The sequence below is a fragment of the Callithrix jacchus genome, chromosome 1 (genome assembly GCF_049354715.1).
Source record: "Callithrix jacchus isolate 240 chromosome 1, calJac240_pri, whole genome shotgun sequence".
NCBI classification, from domain to species: Eukaryota; Metazoa; Chordata; class Mammalia; order Primates; family Cebidae; genus Callithrix; species Callithrix jacchus.
In genome coordinates, this window is record NC_133502.1 from 205,298,161 (window position 1) to 205,321,895 (window position 23,735).

At 43.7% G+C, this 23,735-nt stretch overlaps 1 protein-coding gene across 11 annotated transcripts in view; it reads right to left on the bottom strand.

Moving 5' to 3' along the window:
• Positions 1 to 23,735, bottom strand: part of LOC144577990 (uncharacterized) — a 206,605-nt gene that overhangs the window by 131,442 nt on the left and 51,428 nt on the right. Inside the window, exon 1 of one of the 11 annotated variants that reach the window (XR_013522901.1) lies at positions 21,559 to 23,735. The exons of 7 other annotated variants lie outside the window; for them this stretch is intronic. The gene's annotated coding sequence lies outside the window, so the exon portion shown is untranslated. Of the gene's footprint in view, positions 1 to 565 lie in introns of all 11 variants that reach the window. 3 more of the 11 variants (XR_013522899.1, XR_013522900.1, XR_013522898.1) reach the window with 3 other exon arrangements.

Here is a 23,735-nt window from a genome sequence, read left to right on the forward strand (position 1 = left end):
TTCCTCCATGACATCTATCACTGTCTGCAATTATTTTGCTCACTTAAGGCTCTACTTACTTACTTCCTATTTCCACCACCAGCATATAAATTCATTGAAACAGACACCCTGTCTGTATTGTTCCCCTCTGTATCCCCAGGCTCCAAACAATGGATGGCATACAGCAGAAATTCAATAAATATGCATTGCATGAATGAATGCTTTCAGGAATAAATGAATGGCTTTGGAAATACAGCTTCGTGGTTAGAATACGGTGTTCAAAACCTGACATCTTTGAGTATGAATCCTGGATTGAACATTTAGTAGTTACCTGACTACAGGCAAGTCAGCTAACTGTTCAAAGTCTAATTTTCTGACTTTGTGAAACAGGGTCAAATAGAGCCTTTATCTCATGAGGTGGCTATGAGAATTCAGTGAGAACAACACTGACCAACCGCTAAGCACAGTGGCTGGCACACAACCTCAGCAAATGGGCATGGCAATTATCCTCCTATTCCCCCCATTCTGTAATACTCATCCTACTATTGCCAGTTAATGGAAACTACCATTCTTTTTTCAATCCTACCTCTAGAAAGTCTTCCTGAAGAGACTGTGGTCTAACTGATTTCCTGTTGCCATACTGAAGTTCCATCTGCTTACAAATTACTGTAGAATAAGAATAGAATGACAGTTTAATGAGCATCTACTATGCTCAGACATGTGATATATACTGGATTATCTCTCTCACCCACATAGAACTCTGCCAGGGGGAGGAGCAAACAGTGGCAATTGTGGCATGATATCCATTCTGCCTTCTTTTTAGTGACAGAGTCATACTTGTTTGGGGAAGGAGGAGCAAAGGGAACATTTCTCGGCCTCCCTGGCAGTCAGTTCTGGCCATGAGACTAAGCTGTGGCCAGTTAGATAAAAGCAGAAGGGGCTGGGCACAGTGGCTCATGCCTGTAATCCTAACACTTCGAAAGCCCAAGGTGGGTGGATCATCTGAGGTCAGGATTTCAAGACCAGCCTGGCCAACATAGTAAAACCCCATCTCTACTAAAAAAGATACAAAAATTAGCCAGATGTGGTGGGAGGTGCATGTAATCCCAGCTGCTTGGGAGGCTGAGGCAGGAGAACCACTTGAACCCAGGGGTCAGAGGTTGCAGTGAACAGAGATCATGCCACTTCACTTCAGCCTGGGCAAAAGAGCGAAATTCTGTCAAAAAAAAAAAAAGTCTTTTTCCCACCCCACCCCCACAGTTCCTACAACCTAGAATGTGAGGGTGGAGGTAGGGGTAGTCCTTAATGGTAGCTTGAGTCATGAAGTGAACATGAGGATGATGGGGCAGAAAAGAAAAGGAACTTCCACACTACACTACACTACCCGCACACTACATTTCTGGGAGAAATAAAAACCACATTTCTATTTCACTCAAGTGAGTGGCATCTGAGCTTTTCTGTGATAAGTAGCAAAAGCTAATCCTACCTTTATTACAGGCATCATAAGCCGATGGTGTTCATGAAGAACTTGGAACTCAGGAAGAGTGGATCATTTCCCCAAGATTACACAGCTGAAAAGCCACCAACCTGGTATTTGAAGGCTGATCAACTTCATTGTACTATACAAGTCTTTTCTATGAATCCTGCAAGTTAGGTCTCCATTCAGGGATCTCAGAGGGGCTTACCTCGAACCCTCAGGCAACAGGGAATACTTTCTCAGGCATTCCTGAAAACTACCCAGCCTCAGGCTTAATGGCCTCTGTAGACATCAAACTCATGAATCACTGTTCAACCCTTTACTTTTAAGAAGGCTCTTCTTTGATGTAACAGCTGAAATTTACTTTTTTTGTAATGTCCACACCATCATTGTGAACTTTCAAATCAGTAAGCCTCTTGTGGTGTCCACTCGGCTCTTCAAACCTTTGAGGACCGCCTTCAGGTCTCTTGGTCTTCTGTATCCCAACAACAATGACTGCTCATTCATTCATAACACAGATAGAAGGAGGGATATTTATGTGCCAAGCACTGTGCTATGCAGTGGGGCAGATGTGATGGCTGACCTCATGGAGTTTGTAGTCTAACAGGGCTCCCTAAAGGATGTGGTCTATTTTGGTCCTATTTAATTTTTTTTTTTTTTTTGAGACAAGAGTTTCAATCTGTTGCCCAGGCTGGAGTGCAGTGGTGCAAACTTGGCTCACTGCAACCTCCACCTCCCAGGTTCAAGAGATTCTCCTGCCTCAGCCTCCCTAGTAGCTGGAATTATAGATACACGCCACCATGTCAGGCTAAGTTTTGTATTTTTTAGTAGAGACAGGATTTCACCATGTTGGCCAGGCTGGTCTCAAACTCCTGACCTCAAGTGATCTACCCACCTTGGCCTCCCAAAGTGCTGGGATTACAGGTGTGAGCCTAGACTGAGTAACTTACGAAACAGAAATGTATCTCCTTACAATTTTGGAGGCTAGAATTCTGAAAGCAAGACGTCAGCAAAATTGGTTTCTTCGAAGGCCTTTCTCCTTGGCTTAAAGATAGGCATCTTCTCCCTGTGTTCCCATATGGTCATCCTTCTGTGTGTGTCTGTGTCCTAATCATTTCTTACGTCTTTTTTTTTGAGACGGAATCTCACTCTGTCACCTGGGCTGGAGTGCAGTGGTGATCATAGCTCACTGCAGCCTCGAACCCCTGGGCCCAAGCAATCCTTCCACTTCAGTCTCCTGAGTAGCTAGGACTATAGGTGGGTACCACCACACCTGGCTAATTTTTTAAAAATATTTTTTTGTAGACACAGGCATCTTTTCACGTTGCCCTGGCTGGTCTCAAATTCCTGACCTCAAGGGATCCTCCTGCCTCAGCCTCCTGAAGTGCTGGGATTACAGGCATGAGCTGCTATGCCCAGCCCTAATCTCTTCTTCTTATAAGGCTACCAGTCATAGCAGATGACAGCCTACCCTCATGACCTCATTTTAATGTAATCACCTCTTTAAAGGCTCTAACTATCCCCAAATACAGTTACATTCTAAGATGTTGGGGGTTCAGGCTTCAACGTATGATTTTTTTTTTGAGGGAGACACAATTCAGTCTGTAGCATTTAATAACATTAATAGATGTAATATATGTAAAATGCTTTAAATTGATTCCTGGCACTCAGTTTGTTCTGTAAGTGTTGTTATTATAATCATTATATGTAATTTTAATAAATTTTATTTCCATGTCTTTCTCTGGCACATAGTGTTCAACAAGTATGAGCTTTGTTGTTAATTTATTTGAGAAATATGTATTGATCACCTATTGTGTGTCAGTCACTGTTCTAGGTGAAGGGACAGAACTATGAATAAGATGCATAAGGGACCTGTCCTCAGAAGTGTCATTATTATCATTATAGTTATTATATCTTAGGCATTTCATTATCTGCCGATCACAGAACTTTCCTTTTAAAGCAAAGTTGTGAGTTTAGCAAATGTGCATACAGGTTAGCTGCAAGGGACTTGTTTTTCTCAAATGTCCATAAACCATCTCTTTGCTATCTGTATTGGAACTCCATGGAATTAAGTTCAGTGTGTTATAATGTTCAGGTTCTACTTTATCATAAACAGGGACAAAACATGCCCCTGTTGGTTCTTCCATTCCTCTACTCATCTTGATCTCTTCTCTAGGATCACTGACTTTGACTCTGAGACCATGAGCCACAAGAAGGAAGAAGGTTTTGTCAAGAATACTGACAACTGGTACAACATCAAGCAAGATCAACATGGAAACGCATCCACTGAATTTAATAATATGCCGATCTTTGGAGATCTTCTCATGAGACATTTTGGTAGAGTGGCAAAGACAGATAAGAGTAAGATGCAGATTGGCCAGGTGCAGAGGGTCACACCTGTAATCCCAGCATTTTGGGATGCTGAGGCGAGTGGATCACCTGCGATCAGGAGTTTGAGACCAGCCTGGCCAACATGGTGAAACCCCATCTGTATCAAAAAATAAAAATAAAAAATAGCCAGGCATAGTGGTGCATCCCTGTAGTCCTAGCTACTCGGGAGGCTGAGGTGGGAAAATCACTTGAACCACAGACAGAGGTTGCAGTGAGCTAGGATGGCACAACTGCACTCCAGCCTGGGCAAGAGAGTTAGACACTGTCTCAAAAAAAAAAAAAAAAAAAAAAAAAGTAAGTTGCGGACTATAGAGGAGGTGAGAAAACAAATTCATACATCTTCTTTGATGAAGAGTAGAAGGAAAATGTGGTGGGAGATACATCAGCTGCCCCAAATTTCAGCCTTTAGTTCAGTGTCACACCTAAGTGGCCTGAAGAGAGACAAAGGTGCTAACCTTGCTATGGGAGTGTATAAATGGAAGAGATGGAGGTAGTGCTCTGGGCTCCTGAGGGCTGCATCTGTGGCCAAGGGACCATTAACAGCTACATGCTCCAGTGAGAGGACACAGAGTTGCCAAGGGAAACTTCTGTAGAGAAGGAGAAGTCTAAGGATGGAGCAAAGCAACTACAGAAGCAAATAACCAAGGTCATAGACTCCAGCACACATATCCACCCATAAAAATACCGAGGCAGCTGGATGCCAGGGCTCACACCTGCAATCCCAACACTTTGGAAGGTCGAGGCTGGCAGATCACGAGGTCAGGAATTTGAGACCAGCCTGACCAACATGGTGAAGCCCCATCTCTACTAAAAATACCAAAATTAGCTGGGCATGGTGGCACACGCCTGTAATCCCAGCTACTCAGGAGTCTGAGGCAGGAGAATCACTTGAACCCAGGAGGCGGAGGGTGCAGTGAGCCAAGATTGTGCCACTGCACTGCAGCCTGAGTGACAGAGTGAGACTCTGTCTCAAAAAAAAAAAAAAAAGAATAAAAGTTTTGCAAATTCAATCTAGTGTCGTATGATATAATAGTGGAATAAGCAAGTATACAATAGCAGACTATGGTAGCAGAGCCTGCAAGAAGGGAACCAAGGATTGCTAGGGAATGCTAGATAAGAAAATAAAGCCAGTGGCAGGAAAACCACTGCTAAGACCGATGGAGAGCTTAGAAAAACACACACACAGACTCTGGCCAGGCATAGTGGCTCACATGTATAATTCCAGCACTTTGGAAGGCCGAGGCAGGTGGATCATTTGAGACTAGGAGTTCAAGACCAGCCTGACCAATATGGTGAAACCTCTTCTCTATTAAAAATACAAAAATTAGCCATGCATGGTGGCACGTGCCTATAATCTCAGCAACCTGGGAGGCTGAGGCATGAGAATTGCTTGAATCTGGGAGGCAGAGGTTGCAGTGACCCAAGATCGTGACACTGTACTCCAGCCTGGGCAACAGAGTAAGACTCAGAGAAAAAATAAAAGAAAAGAAATATTCATACATGCTTATATATGGAAGGCCTAGTCTCCCGTAGGAAGTAAAGCCCCTAGGAAGTTGGAGTGTAGTGATCAGCGTATGTGGCTTACAACATAGAATGGGAGAAACAGGTAGTTAGCTCCAAATGAAGGAGGTGAACACTCACCAGGTGTCCACGCTCACATACTAACCACACTTAGTAAAGTGTCATCCACAATGAAAATTGCTCCCAGGCTTAAAAATCATGGTTCAGCAACCTGCCTGAACCACCACCCCATATTTGGTCTAGGGTCATGGGGATTCTTAGAGAAACCTTAATATTCTTGAGGAAGTAAGAAACACAATTTTGCCAAAGAAAGAAATGTAGGCAGAAAATGTTTAGTCACTCAACCACTCAACCACTGTTTCCTGACCAGCGACTATATGCCAGAATAAAGCTGTGAAGAGAGCATAAGCATTTGATCCTGTGCTTTTCTTCTCCCCATCTCAATGTATGTGAGTTTCCTCCCTGTGTACCTAGAAGCATGCATATTGCCCAGACATGTAAGATTGTCAGAAAAAGTTGGAAAAAAAAAAAACCCAAGAAGTTGCAAACTGTAGATTGGTGAATAAAAGGATTCTCCCATCCTGCCCAACAGATAGTCACTCTTAGAGAGTCTGTCCCAAGAATCTGCTCTCCTAAACTCAGAAATATACTTTGACTTAAACTGATGACTTTTTTTGGGTGATCAAACAAGGATGGAATTGAACACATTGGCTGAAAATTCGAGGTCCCACTGAACAGATGTCAGAGCTATTTTCCTTTCCCTACCCTAGTTAGGAGGTTGGTTAGCTAGGAAGCCCAAAAGAAAGCTGCTTTCATGGTATCTGGAATGTAAATTGACATTCATGATCTGTTCTGCTAATGGCATTAACTTTAGTGATTCTAACACGTAAGCAGGGTTGAGATCCACTGCTATAGCCATGGAGAACTTATAGAAACGCACCTGCATGGTTACACATACATATATAGACACAGATGGAACAAGAGGCACAGGACGAGTTGGATAAGGTCTGATCAGGTAAGGGTTAGAAACAGCCATCCAAGGAGAAATCAAGCATCACTACTTCTCTCTCCCTAGAAGACCAGGAGAACAATAAAAGCCCTACAAAGAGTGTAGTGATTGGGGGTGCTACCAGGAGTGGACAGCAAGTTCATCCATTATGTATTTCTTCTAAAAGCAATTGCTCCTACTTTCATTAAATTGTTTATAGAACACTTCCTACCTCCCACATACACTGCATAGTACATAAGAACGAAGGACAAGTCTCCACCCTCAGGTGGCTCACAATCTAGGAAGGTAAGGCACCTAGGAAGGTGAGGAAGAGAGGCAAATAAATGGTCTGCAATGGCACAGCTCAGCTGAGCTGTGATAAGAGGAATTTGCAGAGAGGGAATGCAACCCATGTAAAGGGAATTAGATAAAGCTTTCCAAAAGAATTACACCTGAACTGAATTGGCACCTTAATCTTGAAATTTCCATTCTGCAGAAAAAATAAATGTCTACTGTTTAGGCCACCCTGTCTATAGCATTTTGTTGAGGCAACCCAGGCAGACGACTATAGTCTAGCAGCAAAGAGAGGGAATGAGCGTTCCAAGTAGCAGGAGCAGCGCAGAGGAATGAGAGGATGCAGGTGCAGTAGCAGAGTCCCAGAGGGATGAGTCTGGCATGTTCTGGAGCTATAAGCATTTTTGATGCCTATAACAATGACAATGACAATTTGAGAGAACTTCAAGACAACCGATACCCAAGAACTACACTGCCCAGTACCAACTCTAATCAATATGTGCACTCAAGGAAGGGCAAGGTCAGTGAACACCAAGGGCCAGGGCCAGGGGTATTTCTTGGAGGTGGTATAGCAGCAGAGAGGCTGCTTGTAAAGCAAGCATGACCTTCCTCTTTCTTCCCCTCGGGAAGTCTGCTTTCCAAAGCAAGCTGTTTAAGGACATGTATTTGCTTGAGGCAGATTGAAAAGGTCATGGCTGTGGCCAGTGTGCATGGAGCTCATTCAAATGGGATGGATTCAAGTACATTTTGGCAAAAGGATTTTTAAATGCCTTTGCCAGGCCGGTTACATAGAGGCAGCTTGACTGATCATCTGACACTGTTTCATGTGTTGAGATATACATCTATAGCAACCTTTTAGGGCACCTACCCAGCAAAAAAGTAACATTATACATCGAAGTGGAGGCGTGATAAGCAAGCAAGAGACAACGGCATCTCTATTAAACCACTCAGTACCACAATCCTCAGCCACTTGGGGCTGGAAAGATGGTCTGTTGAAGGGTGGTGTTTAAAACAACTCGTTCCAAGCATGTACAGAAATAGTTTTTTTCTAACAATTAAGAAACATTTTCAGATATTTTGCTGTGGTGGGGTATTTCAGAAACACTTATGTCTTTAAATGCCAGCTTCCTCAGACTGGTTAATGCAGAAGTATTAAAAAGAAATCTACTTTTTAAAAAATTTGTTTCAGAATGCACTCAGCAGAAGTGGTTCAGCATGGGGAATTTTTTATTCTTATTCAACCTTTTAATATATTCAGGAGCATCTTGGGACCCTCAAGGACCTTAATGACTAATGCTCTACTTAATTCTAAATCCTCTACTCTTGAAACTCTTCTGCAGATCTGCTACAATCAAATATTGTCAAAATGTCAACAATCAATCAAATATTTCATGGTTTTGTGTGCATTTGTTCTAAGCTGTTCTCTCTACCTAGGATGAATTTTTATTACTGTTTGCCTGGTGAACCCCTTTCTACACCATTTGAAACCAATGGAAGCATGGCTTCCTCCAGACCCCCAAAATAAAAGATAATCATTTCCTCTCCTCTGCAGCAACGTCTTCGAGTTCAGCCCTCACTCTCGGCCATTCGGGCAGAATACATGAGCGTCTGCTCCTTTCCTTTCTACCTCATAAAGATGGAGTCAGAAACAGCTTCAGAACATGACCCTTCATTCCCATGCACTCCAAACATACACCCTACTTAGCTCTGCCCAATGCTTATTCCAAAGCTCCCTCCATCTCAGGTGGCAGTCTTCCTTACCTGGCAAGTGTCATTTCTGTGTGCGTTCTCTCGATGGACACATCAGCACACAGATGCCCCTATAATGACATCTGACAGTTATTGAGTGCTTCATGCAAAGAGCTTCTCTAAGTTTTCCCTATGTCTTAAAAATTCCATAAAGTGCAATTTTTCTGGTTTTCAATATTTATAGGTCTGGGACCACAAGGGCAAGGCAAACCAAAGGATCAGCCTCATATGGGCCAATGTGCCAAGAGTAAGGACTGAGCTCCAGGTATTCTGGGTTGCACTTACCAGAGCTTGGCACAAAGCGCTGTGAAAGCACAGAGGATGCTATTGCTGATCTTGCCTGGAGAATAAAGAGGGCTTTACAGAGGAAGTGCCCTGTGCAATCATTAGATCTATGGCAATGTATCCCATCTGGCAAAATGAGGCTAACTTGTGGTGTTTGGTGGTACATAAACATTTAAGTTTTAATGTGTGTCAATTTAAAGATAAGAGATGGTACAGGTGGCATGTGGACCTGATAAAAGTAGAACAATTCAGGCTTATGACATTACCACTCCACTTGCTTCATTGGCAAATGCCATTTTGCCTTCACTATGAGGAGGTCATTAATCTAAGTATTTTCAAATACTAATTTATTCGATCCTCATCACAACTCTATGAGGTAGGTATTATATTGCTTTTAGGTCCATAAGACACCAGAGGAAACTGAGGCACAGAAACATTACATAACTTACCCAAGGTCATAGAGCTAGCAAAAGGGAGAATTTGAACCCAGACAATTTGGGGCTAGAACCTATGTATGTGGACACCATAACATCCTGCCTCCTGTGCAGATATGTGTGGAAAAAGCAAAAACTCAAGAGAAGTGGGGCATATATTTTCTTTTTCTCTTCACGGTATATCCAGCCTTTATATCATAGCATGACTCAGAGTTGGAGCTAAATATTAAATGCTTTTGAATAAATTGATGGTAGACAATATATATTTTGTTATATTGATCACACTATTGTATATGTGTGTTTACACGTCTGTCTTCCCTTCAGACCTTCATTCTTGTCACATAGTATTTGATCACTAAATCGATTCATTCAAAAGACATTTGTTTGTTTTTGTGCTTCAAAAGTTCATACCACGTAATAGAAGACCACACATGGTCCTATAATGCTGCTATAACAAATTGAGGGAGAATTTTAAAAATCAAAGATGGTTTAAACTGTAGTTGTGTGCAGTCATACATCATCACAACATGGGTACCTCTATGTAAGAAAACCAGATTTTTCACAAAAGAGAAGTTCACAGAACAGCTATATTCCATGTTGATATAGTTTGGATGATCTGTCTCTTCCAAATCTCATGTTGAAATGTGACTTCCAATGTGTGTCCACATGCACCGGTTCTAGCCCCAAACCATCTGGGTTCAATTCCTCCCACTTGCTAGCTCTATGACATTGGGTAAGTTATTGGACATTTCTGTACCTTAGTTTCCTCTGGTGTCTTATGAACCTAAACACAGTACAATACCTACATCATAGAGTTGCTATGAGGATCGAATAAATTTGTATTTGAAAATACGTAGATTAATGACCTTCTCATAGATCAGGTGCGGCCTGGTGGGAGGTGTCTGGGCCATGGGAGCAGATCCCTCATGAAAGTTTTGGTGTTTCCCTCATGATAATGAGTGAGTTCTTATTCTATGAGCTCATGAGATCTGGTTGTTTAAAAGAGCCTGGGATTTCCTCCTCTCTCTTGCTCCCTCTCTCACAGCATGAGAGAAGCTTGTACTGAGGCCTGTAAGCTTTCTGCGGCCCTCACCAGAAGCAGATGGCAGCACCATGCTTCCTGTAGAGCCTGCAGAATTATGAGCCAAAGTAAACCTCTTTATTTATATTATCCAATCTCAGATATTCCTTTGTAGTAACATGAAACAAACTAATACACACATGTTACAAAGGAATACAATACAGTTCCCCCTTTATATTGATTTACAATACATTGGGGCTCCACCTTTATATGGAGTGCACAAAATTGTGCTTCCAAGTTATTCTATGTTCAAAACTTTAACTTACACCAGCTTTTTCAGGGTCAGCTCAGTGACATAAAGTGAGTATACCCATAAATCAATCAACATACAGGGTGACACGTATCTCCCTGTGATGCCCTAAGAAAGGACACAGAACATTCTCAACAGATAATTCATAATTCTGACAAAATTATGTGATGGCTACGTTTTCAATTATAATTAGTGGCATTATCTAATATAGCACATTCAGAAGAGTTGAAAAAAAGGTGAACTCTAAAATTACCACCACATGGATTCGAATTCCAGTTCGCTGCTTCTGGAGGTGTGCCCTTGAACATGTGAATCTGCCTTTCCCTCCTCACCAAAAAAAAAAAAAAAGAAAGAAACTAATAATGCCCATCTGTACAGCATATTGTGAGATCATGAATGTCAAGTGCTAGATACACAATAGCTCTGAAATAAAAGTTCATTTCTTTGCTTCTTTCCCCTGTCCCTCTGTATTTGTAAAAAAAAAAAAAAAAAAAAAAAAAAGTATCAGCTTCATATTAATAATAAGGAACACCAAACGTAGAAAGGCATGCCTTGTCAATGTCTTGACCCCTTGAGTCAACCAAAGAGTCTGGTAGGCCAGGAGAAAGCTAAGAGGGAATAGCAATTGAAAAATAAGTGGAAAAATACTCCCAAATACTAGGGCTTACTTGGGTCATTTCAGAGAGTTCCTTAAAAACTCAGCAGGGGAATTTTCATTGCACTGTTTCCTGGAGTGGCTGATGCAATCTCCAGTAAACTATAAATGAAATAGGCATGCATACACATACTGAGTAGCGCGGTGTCATTTACGAGAATGTTCATCCCAGAGCCAGACGGCTTGATTGAGAGCAAGACTTCAACATGGATTAGTTGTGTGTCCTTAGGAAATGTATTAAGCTTCTTTATGACTCAACTTTGTCATTTGTGAAAGGAAGATAAGAATAATATCTACCTTGTAAGGATGTTTGGAGAACTGAATAAAATAACATATGGACAGCACTTAGAATGGAGCCTACCATATTGTAAATGCCCAATAAATCCAATACATTATTAATACATACATTCAGAAGTATTAATAGGCTTATAGGAGTGGTGAAATAATGATTGATTCTCATTGCTTTACATTATTCTGTATTTTCTGAATCTATTACAACATTAGTGTATTTATTTAGATTCTCATGCACACAAAATGTTAATACTGCTTCACATTTTGAGGTGGGATGCTTAAAACATCAGTTCAAAGAGTGGGAGGGTTTGAGATTCCTATAGAGCCAATGGGAGGAATCCATGAACAACCAACAATTGAAGATTGGGTGATGTAGTCTAGAGCAAACCTGGGGGTAAGTAGCTCCCAAAGCCGTCTCATGGATGGCCTGAAACCACAGGCCAAAGGAGTAAAGATCCTTTAAAGGAGGGGTTCAGACTCAATTACCTGCAGGGAATTTTTTCAGGCAACATGAATGAGTAAAGCTGGGCCAGGTGTGGTGGCTCACGCCTATAATCCCAGCACTTTGGGAGGCCAAGGTGGGTGGATCACGAGGTCAAGAGATCGAGACCATCCTGGTCAACAAGGTGAAACCCCGTCTCTACTAAAAATACAAAAAAATTAGCTGGGCATGGTGGTGCGCGCCTGTAGTCCCAGCTACTTGGGAGGCTGAGGCAGGAGAATTGCTTGAACCCAGGAGGCGGAGGTTGCGGTGAGCCGAGATTGCGCCATTGCACTTCAGTCTGGGTAACAACAGAGAAACTGCATCTCAAAAAAAAAAAAAAAAGAGTAAAGCTGATCTGGTGTAACCAACAGGAAGTGGTGGAACCCAGGACAACGGGACCTCACTCATTCTATTTAAAGAGGGCAACCACCACCAGTTTCTGCTTGCTGTGGCCAAGTATCTTTCCAAGTAATTTTTTTAAGTGGATTCAAAATTCTGGAGTTTTATGTAAAACATCCCATGTTTTTTAAAATGTTGTATTTGTATAAATGTATGATGTACAACTGTAAATTTGTTACATTTATAGATTACATAATGGTGAAGCCAAGGCTTTTAGTATATCCATCACCTGAAAAACCTACATTGTACCCATGAAGGAATGTCTCATCATCCCCCTCCTCCTGCATCCCCCACCCTTCCACGTCTCCACTCTCCATCGTTCTACATTCTATATCCACGTGTTACATATTTAGCTCCCACTTATCACTGAGAATATGCAGTATTTGTTTTTCTGGTGTCTGAGTTGTTTTACTTAAGATAAAGGCCTCCAGTTCCATCCATGTTGCTGCAAAAGACATGATTTCATTCTTGTTTATGACTCAGTAATATTCTGTTACATATACGTGCCACATCTGCTTTATCAAAGCGTCCATTAATGGACACTGAGGCTGATTTTATGCCTTTGCTGCTGTGAACAGTGCTGCAATAAACGTACAAGTACAGGTATACTTCCGATATAAGAATTTCTTTTCCTTTGGTAGATACTCAGTAGAGGGTTCAATGGGTTGAATGGTAGTTTTATTTTCAGTTTTGTGAGGAATCTCCATGCTGTTTTCCATGGAGGTTGTACTAATTTACATTCCCACCAACAGTGTATAAACATTCCTTTTTCTCTGCATCTTTGCCAACATCTGTTATTTTTTGTCTTTCTAATAATAACCATTCTGGCTGGTGCAAAATTATGTCTCGTTGTAGTTTTACTTTGCATCTCTCTGACGATTAGTGATGTTGAGAAGTTTCTCATATGCTTTTTAGCTATTTTTATGTCTTCTTTTGAAAAATGTCTATTCATATCCTTTGCTCACTTTTTAATGAGATTGATTTTGTTGTTGTTGTTGTTGTTGAGTTGTCTGAATTCCTCATAAATTCTCAATATTAGTCCCCTGCTGGTTACACAGTTTGCAAATATTTTCTCCCATTCTGCAGGTTTCCTGTTCCCTCTGTCGATTATTTCATTTGCTGTGTAGAAGCTTTTTAGTTTAATGTTGGAAGTTAACTGAAATTTTTTTTAAATATTGAAAGCTAAACACACATGTCATGAAGCCATCAGTTTACAACCAGTGCACTCGACGTTTATCTTAACCACCCCCCCACCGCCAAAAAAAAACTGTACGGAAAAAGAAAAGGTTCATATAAATCAACAGGATTCATGGGAAGTGTCAGTAGATAGCAAAATAGGAAGCGCAGAAGGACCTGGGTTTCTGATGACGTTGTTGAGACAATGAACTAACCTTGGGACTACCTATCTTCTGTCTTGTTAAGAAAACAACAAATGCGGAATGGTTTCATCCACTATCATCCAGGTTTTCTTTCATTTGCAGCCATATGCACACTTGCATATTCATACTTACATGAGGCAAAAGAGGATCAGAACAATCTGGAGGAAGATGGTAGGAAGAATGGGCAATTACCTTCGGGGGAAAATTGTTCACTCATTCATTTTACAAATACTTATTGTGTAACCACATCGACTGAGCTAGACACAGAGGGTTTCAGAGATAAACCAGACTCAACCTCATGGAGCCCACAATCCAGTTGGCATTTGCAGTTTGTCTAAGTCTGCTCGGGCTGCTAGAGCAGAATGCCACACATTGGATAACATAAATGATACATTTATTTCTCATAGTTTTGGAAGCTAAGAAGTGCAAGATCACAGTGCCAGCAGATTCGGTGTCTGGTGAGGGTCCTCTTTTTGGCTTGCATATGGTCACCTTCTTGCTGTATCCTCATTTGGTGGGCAGAGAGTGGGTTTCAGTCTCTTCTTCTTTATGTAAGGACACTAATCCCATCATTGGGGCTCCACTGTCATGACCTAATCTAAAACTAATTACCTCCCAAAGGGCCCCCACTCCAAATACCAACACACTGGAGATCAGGGGCTTTAATCTATGAATTCAGGTTTGTTAGGGACATGGGGTGAACACAAATGTTCAGTCCATCACACAGCTCATCCTTTTAGATAGACAGAGAGAGAGAGAACTGGCTCAAAAACTAGGCAATGTGAATGGGCTGCTAACAGGTAGAATCCAGAGGACGATTTCATGCCAGGAGAAGTAAAGAAATAAATCTGTAGACCGGCCTTTGGCTGGCTTCCAGGAACACGGAGCCTGCGTACAGATGTCAAGGACAGAGTGTGCAGACGGTAGCCCCCCCCATGCCTTATTTATAAACTGTTTTCATCTGGCTGCTATCTGGAAAGGCCCTGCCTCTCATCTCCTTGCCACTTTCTTGTACCATCCAATTTGACAGCATAATTTACAGTTCTCCCTTCTCAGATACTCCCTGGGCCCGAAGAAATGCAGATAAGAGGAGTGGATGACCAGGGAGAGACCTTAGGGAGGCTGGGGCATCTGGGAGAAAGAAGCTGGCTGGAAATCACTCTGCCTTGTCGAGATGAGCAGGAAGAGGTTGTTTCTCCCCTCCTGTCAGTATCTCCTCCCTCTCATCTCTCCAACCATGCTCCCTACATAGACACAAATGCCAGCAGTAGAGGAAGACTGAAGCATGTTCAGCAGTCTCAGAAAGCCGAGTGAATTAACAGAAGAGGGCTATGTGTGTCCAATAGGAAGGAATCTCCCCTCTCCCTGTTTCAGAGTTCTGATGCTTAGCAGTGGGGGTGGGCAGGTGGCACAAAGGGCAGAAAATAGAATTTCTTCCATACAGAGCCCTATTTCCTTCTCCAAATGCCCTCTCCAGGTAACCTAAAGGAAGAGATGCTCTTTGTCTTTCTGCCCCAGACCAGCATTTGCTGGAGATGGCTAAGGCTAGGCAGTGGTTAATTCATGAAAGCACGGAGAATACTGTTGTTAAGGCCCCTTCTAAAGTTCAAATATTCATAAAGTCTCTGAACTAGAAGCAAGTTTAAACACTATCCGGCCTAACCCTGCACCCCATCCACTGCCTCAGTTCATTCTGGCAAAGCGTTCATTCATCCAAGCATTTCTTGAGCACCTATTTTGTGCTGTGCCAGGTGCTGAAATATGCTCAACACAGAGCCATGAACAAAACAGACGAAGAAACTTAGCCAAGTGCCAAGTGGCTGTCCACCTTAGTTTTACCAAGTAAATGAGATCTCATGACCTTCAGAGCCAGAAGACCCCTTTCCGGGACAGGTCTGGCTCCTCCAAGAGTCTTCCCCATTGAGCCCAAATATCCCTCTACTTTCATTCATTCTTCACATGCAGTGAGCATTTACACGGGTCCAGGGCGCTTCCTGTGAAGTTTTCACCTGCTCCGTGTTTCGTGTTTCTCACAATTACTCTGTAAGGAAAATATTTCCATCTTCCACATGGGAGCTGAGCCATAGAGAGACAATGTGAATTAGCCAAGACCACAACACTGGCCATGGGAGTCTACACTGGAATTCAGATCCTCCAACCTGACGTCAGATACCCGGTCCGAGGCAGCTCATGTCATCCTTGCTGGGTCTTGTCTGTGCAGAGGGGAGGACAGCCTCCCTCACTGCAATGGATTCCCAGGGTGCAGGAGGACTGACCCCAGCCAAGTGCAGTGAATTTCAGAAGGGGGAAAAGAATCTTTCTCCCCTAAATATCCCGGCTTCACTGCTGCCGGAAGCAATCTCAGCTGTTCACTGGAATCAAAGAGCCATGCTTCCACTCTGCCTGAAGCTTGTCCTGAGGACCCCTTGGAACCCAGAAACATGCGCTTTGCCAGATAATCCTATAGGAATGAATTTCAAACAAGGATGCTAGCGGGTGGAGAGGAGAGCCAGAAGACAGTGCTCTCCCTGAAACAAGTAGTGACTCCCATAGTGGGGCGAGGAGCTGCTTCCAAAATGCTCAGGCTCTCAGGGAGGGCCCGGAGGCCTTCTCACTGCTGCTCAGTTGATTCCAACAGCCTCTCCTTCAATGCAGGGACTCAGAATCTCAGGGGTGCTTGGGTACAACCCCCTCATTGGACAGATTCAGAAACTGAGGGTCAAAAGGCAAACTGCAGGCCTAAAGTAACAGTCAGTGGGCCGAAGGGTCAGGAGAAGAGATCGGGAGTTGTGAAGAAAGTCTCAGACTTTGTTTGGGCAGACGTCACATTGGTGAGTCTTTAGTAGATGCCCAGACCTGGCCCAGGGGAGCAGCAGGGTCTCTGTGGCCATCAGAGGCAAGGCACTGTCCAGAGCATTCTGAAGTTACCCACTGCTGGAATGACCTACTAGCTGTATGATCTTGGGAAAGTAACTTAATGCCTCTGGCCAGTATCTTCATCTATAAAAGGCAGATAATAATAACACCTCTGTCATTGAGTTGTGCGGATTCGCTGGTACAATGGTCTGAATGCTTGTATCCACCCAGTATTCATATGCTGTAAGGTAATCACCAATGTGATGACATTAGGAGGTGTGGCCTTTGGGAAGTAATTGGGTAATAAAGATGGAACTCTCATGAATGGGATTAATGCCTTTATTAAAAGAGCCCCAGAGCGCTCCCTTCCCCTTCCTGCCATGTGAGGATACAGTGACAAGACAGCCATCTGGGAACTAGGAAACAGGCCCTTCTCAGACATCAAGTCTGCCAGCACCTTGATCTTGGCCTCCAGAACTACAAGAAACAAATTTCTGTTGTTTATAAGCCACCCAGCTGACAGTATTTTGTTAACAGCCTGAACAGACTAAGACAACTATAAAACTCCAAGTGAAGCACTTAGCACACAGTCTGGCCCACAGTAAGGGCTCAACTAACAGGGGCCATGATGGTGACAGCAGCTGCGTGCACTGAGCCCCTGTGATACGCTAGATGACACTAGTCACTTTACGTGCATTATTCCAGTTCATCCCGCTTCCATGAAACCAGATGATTTGCTTTTTTTACTACCTGAGAGAAAACCGAGACCCACAGCTTCTCCAGAGGAAACTCTGGTTCCAACATCACATATCCAGCTAGTGTCAGAGGCCAGATTGCAACCTGGGTGTGATCAGACTCCAGGGTCTGTGCATGTAACCACCACACCCTTACTGCCAGTGTTGTGAGGACTCAGTTTCCCAGATAAAACACTGGCCAGATAGACCACAACCACGCTGGGCTTTCTATCTACAAATCTGTCCTCTTCAGGACTACAAACAGCCCGAGAGCACATTATCGTCCGTCTTGTTCACTACTGCATCCCTAGCATCTGGACGCACCTGGTGCTGGGGTGCTCAGTGTTTGTGGGATAACTAATTGAAAGAATATAGCAGCACAATCACTTGGAAGAAGAGAGTGAAGGTAAAGAATGGCTGTTCACATCCACTTCTCCTCTCTCCCTGGAGCTCCCTCTCTCTTCCTCTACTTCCTTTTCATTGCTTGAAAGAACATAGAATCAAAGCTTTATGGAGATCTATCTCCTTAACCTTCCTATGTTATTTCTACTTCTGCTATATTAGTTTTGACTAGTTGTTAGATCCCTTTCATTCCTTTTCACAGCAATCTCCTAATCATCCTATAAAACCCAACTCAAATGCTGCCTCCTCTGGGAAGTCTTCTCCACTCTACTGAAGCAAGACTGTTTGGGCCTCCTGGGTCATGGTGAGCACATCAGAGGGTTTTAAGCAGAACAGATTTTTGGTGACATCACTCAGGGTTTCTAAAACAACACATCCCCATTACTATTGAAGGATCCAAGTTCTAGTCTTGGGTGCTCCTGCAAGATTTTTGTTGCTGTCCATGGCTCTGTGAACTTGCAGTGACCAGGCTGAAGCCTCTGCCTGCCACCAGTGGTACATAAGTCCTCCCACCCCATAGAAAAAGTTACCTAAGGGCAGCGCTGTGTCTTCTTATCTCTACCTGCAGCATTTATCTAGCACAGTGGCTGGCAGCAAGCAGGCACTCAGGAAATGTATTGAATGAATGAATGATCTGGCTGTGCCCAGTTCTTTAAAAGGGGACTCACTACTTTTAGGTAAGTAGCATTCAGACCTGCAATAGCTATTTCTTAAATGCCTATTCTGCATTGGGTGCAGAAGCATTGTGCCCAGTGTTGGGCTGAAGCATTCAGCAAAGCAAGAGAGATAAGAAGCAAGTACAGAAATAAAGAAACAGGAGTTCAAGACCAGCCTGGTCAACATGGCGAGACCCTGTCTCCACCAAAAATACAAAAATTAGCCAGCCATGGTGGTGCACGCCTGTAGTCCCAGCTACTTGGGAGGCTGAGGCAGGAGAATCACTTGAATCTGGGAGGCAGAGTTGCTATGAGTCAAGATCACGCTACTGCACTCCAGCCTGGGTGACAGAGGGAGACTCTGTCTCAAAAAGAAAAGAAAAGAAAAGAAGCAGGCTATTTTAGAAAGGGAGGAGTGCAATGGAGAACATAATACAGACATATGACAGAAAGTCACCGAAGGGCCCTTATAGACAAGAGGTCAGAGCAGCCTCTCTGAGGAGGTGACATTTGAGCTGAGAACTGAATGACCAGAAGCAGCCGGCAGGAAAGGTCAGCAACGCTGGGCAGGGAAAAATGAACAGCCTGGGGAAGGGCTTTCAGGAGGAGCAAGCTTAGGGTGTTGGGGGAACAGCAAGAGGAGGAGGGGGTCCCAAGGGTGGGAGTGAAGAAAACCTGGAAGAGATGAACTCAGAAACTATGCAACGGCAGGACTGTTCAGCCTCCTGGGCCATGGTGAGCACATCCGAGGGTTTCAGGCAGAACAGATGGCCTTCTGTTTTGGTGAGATCACTCTGGCTGAGCTGACAAGAATGGGTTTTTGAAACTATAGCAGGAGTAGACACAGGAACACCAGTTAGGAGGCCACTGCATTAGTCCAAGTGTGAGCTGACGGTGGCTGACCCAGATGTACTCATGACGATAAGGGGGCAGAAAATATTTCCGAGGTGGTACCTATAGAACATACTGGCGTACTAGGTGCAGAGGCTGGGGGAAAGACAGGAGTCAAGAGTGGTTACTGCATGCGCAGGGTTTCTAAAATAACACATCCCCATTACTCAGAGGACTACAGAGAGGACATGCTTCCATTTCTCTCCTCCACATCCAGCAGATGGTGCCTGAGTGTGAAATCTACCCAGCATGGCCCGGCTGCCTCTTCCTACTCCCCAGCCCACCTTCACTTGAGCGAGCATCTTTCGTTCTTCAAAAGTACTTCCTTCCTCAGTCTGAAAGTCTGCTATTGATTTATCCAGCAACACGTAATGTGGGAAAAGCTGGTGTGCTTTTTTATTTTCTGTAAAGAATCATTTGTACCCAGGAAAACGCTATGTAAGGGATGAAGGCTTCCATCAACAGCAGCCCCATTGTGGAGGTGGTAAAGCCCTATATGAGTCCACAAAGCCAGGGGAGTGTTAGGAACCAAAACATTTTAATAATGTACTGATTTTGAAGGAGATTTGGTGTCTTGGAGGGAAGTGGCCTGAGCCAGCTGCATGCATTTTTGCCATGTGGCTGCTGGAGCCTTTTGAGAAGGTTGGGAGCCTCATTACCACAAAAGCCTATTGAAGATAGCACACCATTAAATCCCAAGTGGGGCTATGAAATTGATTTTCTGCATTTTATGTTTATGCTTTGCTGTTGTTCGAGTGCATCCCTCAAAAAGTGTACATTAAAAACTTCATCCCCAATGAAACAGTGTTGAGAAGTGTGGCTTAATGAGAGGTGATGAGGCCATGAGGGGGAAGGGAGTAAATTAATGCCATTATCATCGACGTGAGTTCCTTGTAAAAGCAGGAGTTTGGGTCTCTCTCTCTCTCTCCCCCTCTCTCTCTCTCTCTCTCTCTTCCTTTGTTGTCTCTGTCTCTCTCCCTTTGCTCTCTCTGCCTCTCTCCTTCTTCCCCACTTTTCTCTTCCATTCTTGTAACATGTAACAAACAGTTTCCCTCAGTGTTCAAAGCGCTATCTATCTTGGGAAGAGAGACCAAGCCCTCACCAGACTCCAAACCTGCTGGCACCTTGATCTTGGACTTCCCTGTCTCCATAACTGTAAGAAACAAATCTTCGTTCTTTATAAACTACCCAGTCTCAGGTGTTTTGCTCTAGCAGCACAAAACAAACTAAGACACATCTTAAATGACAGATATGGGAAGATAGGTGGCTACTTACTTTGAGCAACCTAAATCCAGAGAAGAAAAATGCACCCCACCTCCTGATCCCATTCTTTCCTCCCCTGACTAGTAAATATTTGGCAGGTTGAGCCCCTCAGCATGTTGTCAGACCAACTCTGCTCACAACGTACACCCAGCATGTATTTATTTAGACCTGCAAACAAAATATATTATTGAATGTCTTCAGACGCTCTGGGGTTGCCGTTATGAGCAAACACAGGCAAGGTCCCAACTCTCCTGGAATCCACATTCCAGTAGGGAAGAAGAGAATGAAATAACACATAAGATCATTTCATAGAGTAATGTAATAAAGATCATGTAACTGATTGCTATGGAATAACTCCAGGGCAGGGTCTGGCAAACATGTCTTGTGAAGAGCCAGAGAGTAAATATTTTTGGCTTTGGGGACACACAGTCTGTCGTGACTACTCAACTTTCCTGTCATACTATGAAAGCAGCTGGCCAGGTGCGGTGGCTCCCATCTGTAATCCCAACACTTTGGGAAGCCGAGACGGGTGGATCACCTGAGGTCAGGAGTTCGAGACCAGTCTGGTCAACGTGGTGAAACCCCATCTCCACTAAAAATTCAAAAACGAGTCAGGCATGGTGGTGGGTGCCTGTAATCCCAGGTACTCAGGAGGCTGAGGCAGGAGAATCACTTGAACCCAGGAGGTGGAGGTTGCAGTGAACAGAGATCGGGCCACTGTACTCCAGCCTGGGTGACAAGAGAAAAATCTGTCTCAAAAAAAAAAAGCAGCCATAGGCAATAGGAAATAATGTCGACAATAGTAAGAGAATAAGGAATAAAACTTCACTTACAGAACAGGTGGCAAGCCAATTCTGTAGAATTGAACTTGGAAGCCTCATTACCACAAACGCCTATTGTACAGAGTGCAGCATTAAATCCTAAGCTGGGCTATGAAATTGATTTTTTGCATTTTATTTTCATGCTTTGCTGTGGTTTAAATGCATCATTCCAAAAACATACGTTAAAAACTTAATCCCCAATGCAACCGTGTTGAGAAGTGGGGCTTAATGAGAGGTGATTAGTCCATGAAGGGGAAGTAAGTAAATATATGACTCACCATAACTCAGTGCCTGATTGGAGGTGGGAGGTAAGAGAGGAAGGAATCCAGCATGAGACTAATGCTCCTTGCATGACACTAGGGGGAAGTGGAAGAAATATTTAATAGGATATAGTCAAAAGATGATGATATTTAAGGTGAAGTCAGAAAGAGGAGGAGAAACCAGCTACAGATAGGAGGAAGGCATTTCAGACAAGGGAAGAGCATGTGCAAAGCCTTGAGTCAGGACTATTTCAGGAACAGAAACGTCTACTGGCGAGGTAGGGCAAAGGGAAGAGGAAGGAGACAGCGTAGTGCAGATTCAGGTCAAGAGGAGGGCAGGAATCAGGTTGCAACAGGCCTCCTAGACCATGGTGAGGCCTGGCGCATAACAGACCATTCTGCTGTCGCACAGTCTCTGAGCTCATCTCCTCCGCTGGTTTTCAAACCCCGCTGAAAGAGACAAACAGAAGCCGAGAGAAGTTTCAAGAAAGAAAGTACAAGACCACGATCCTTTATCAACACTCTTGAGATTCTAAAAACTGACAACTGAAGGTTTTTTCCTAAGTTTGGCACAAAATCACTTGGCAGCAAACACTGACTGAATGTACAGGAGGCTATTTATGGTCTTTATTTACCCCTCTTCGTGTGAATATTCATGTATTTCACTCTTACGTGTTTGGGTGTGGGGTCCTGCCCGTAGTACAATGCCAGACCTACATAATACACTACATCTGGCTTTTCCTCCATCCAAAAGATTCTGAATGTCTAGAAGTCTGAGTTTTAGATAAAAGATGATGGACCTCTACCCTGATCAGATTCACAATCTTTAGGAGAAAAACTCTATTTGCAGTTTTAAAGATAAACTGGAGGAAGCAGAGAAGGAAGCTACTTAAGAATCTACCGGAAAAGCGGTGGTGAGAAATATAGAGTTACACCACGCTGGAGATGCTGGGGATGGAGGAGTTCGGGAGACATGTCCCAGGAGGATCAACATAACTCAGTGCCTGATTGGAGGTGGGAGGTAAGAGAGGAAGGAATCCAGGATGAGTCTCATGCTCCTCGCTTGTAAGAGTGGACAGATGGTGAGCCATCCCCCACAGGAGAATGCCAAGGATGATTAGAATTAAGAAGAAAAAAATGCTAAATGCCAGGTTGGACATGTGTATGTGAGATTCTTCTGCATCCATGTGGTAGGGAGTTGGAAATGTGGGTCTGGAATCCAGGAGAGAAGCTGGTGTCAGAGGTACAGATTTAGGAGGTGTGGCGAGTTAATAGTGTTCCCGAAAATGACATGTCCAAGTCCTAACCCCGGTGTCTGTGAATGTGACCTTATGTAAATTAGTCTTTGCAGATATAATTAAGTTAAAGAGTCTTAAAATGAGATCATTCTGGGCGTACAGTGGGCACTAAATCCAAGTTTTGTTATCCTTCTAAGAGAAAGGAGAGAGGTTTGAGACGACACGGAGGGAATGCAACGTGAAGACAGAGGTAGAGATTAGAATGACATGGCTGCAAGTGAAGAAATGTCAAGAACTGCCCAAGCTATCAGGAGCTAGGAGAGAGGCACGGAATGGATTCTCCCCCAAGCCTCCATGAGGAACGCACCCTGCTGACACCTTGCTGTTGAACCCCTGGCGTCCGGAACTGTGAGAGCACGGAATGGATTCTCCCCCAAGCCTCCATGAGGAACGCACCCTGCTGACACCTTGCTGTTGAACCTCTGGCGTCCGGAACTGTGAGAGCACGGAACATTTCTGCTGTTTTAAGCCACTCAGTTTGTGGTCATCTGTCATGGCAGCCTCAGGAAACTAACACCAAAAGTTTCAGCCATGCAAGGTATTTTCAGTCTCAGAATATGGTGAGAAAGGGCTGGGCGAGGTGGCTCAAGCCTATAATCCCAGCACTTTCGGAGGCTGAGGTGGGTGGATTACCAGAGGGCAGGAGTTCAAGACCAACCTGGTCAACATGGCAAAATCCCGTCTCCACTAAAAAATACAAAAATTAACCAGGCATGGTGGCTCATGCCTGTACTCCCAGCTACTCAGGAGGCTGAGGCGGGAGAATTGCTAGAACCTGGGAGGTGGAGGTTGCCAGCAAGCAGAGGTCACGCCACCGCACTCCAGCCTGGACGACAGAACAAGAACCTATCTCAAAAAAAAAAAAAAAAAAAAGAGAGAGAGAGAGAGAATATGTAA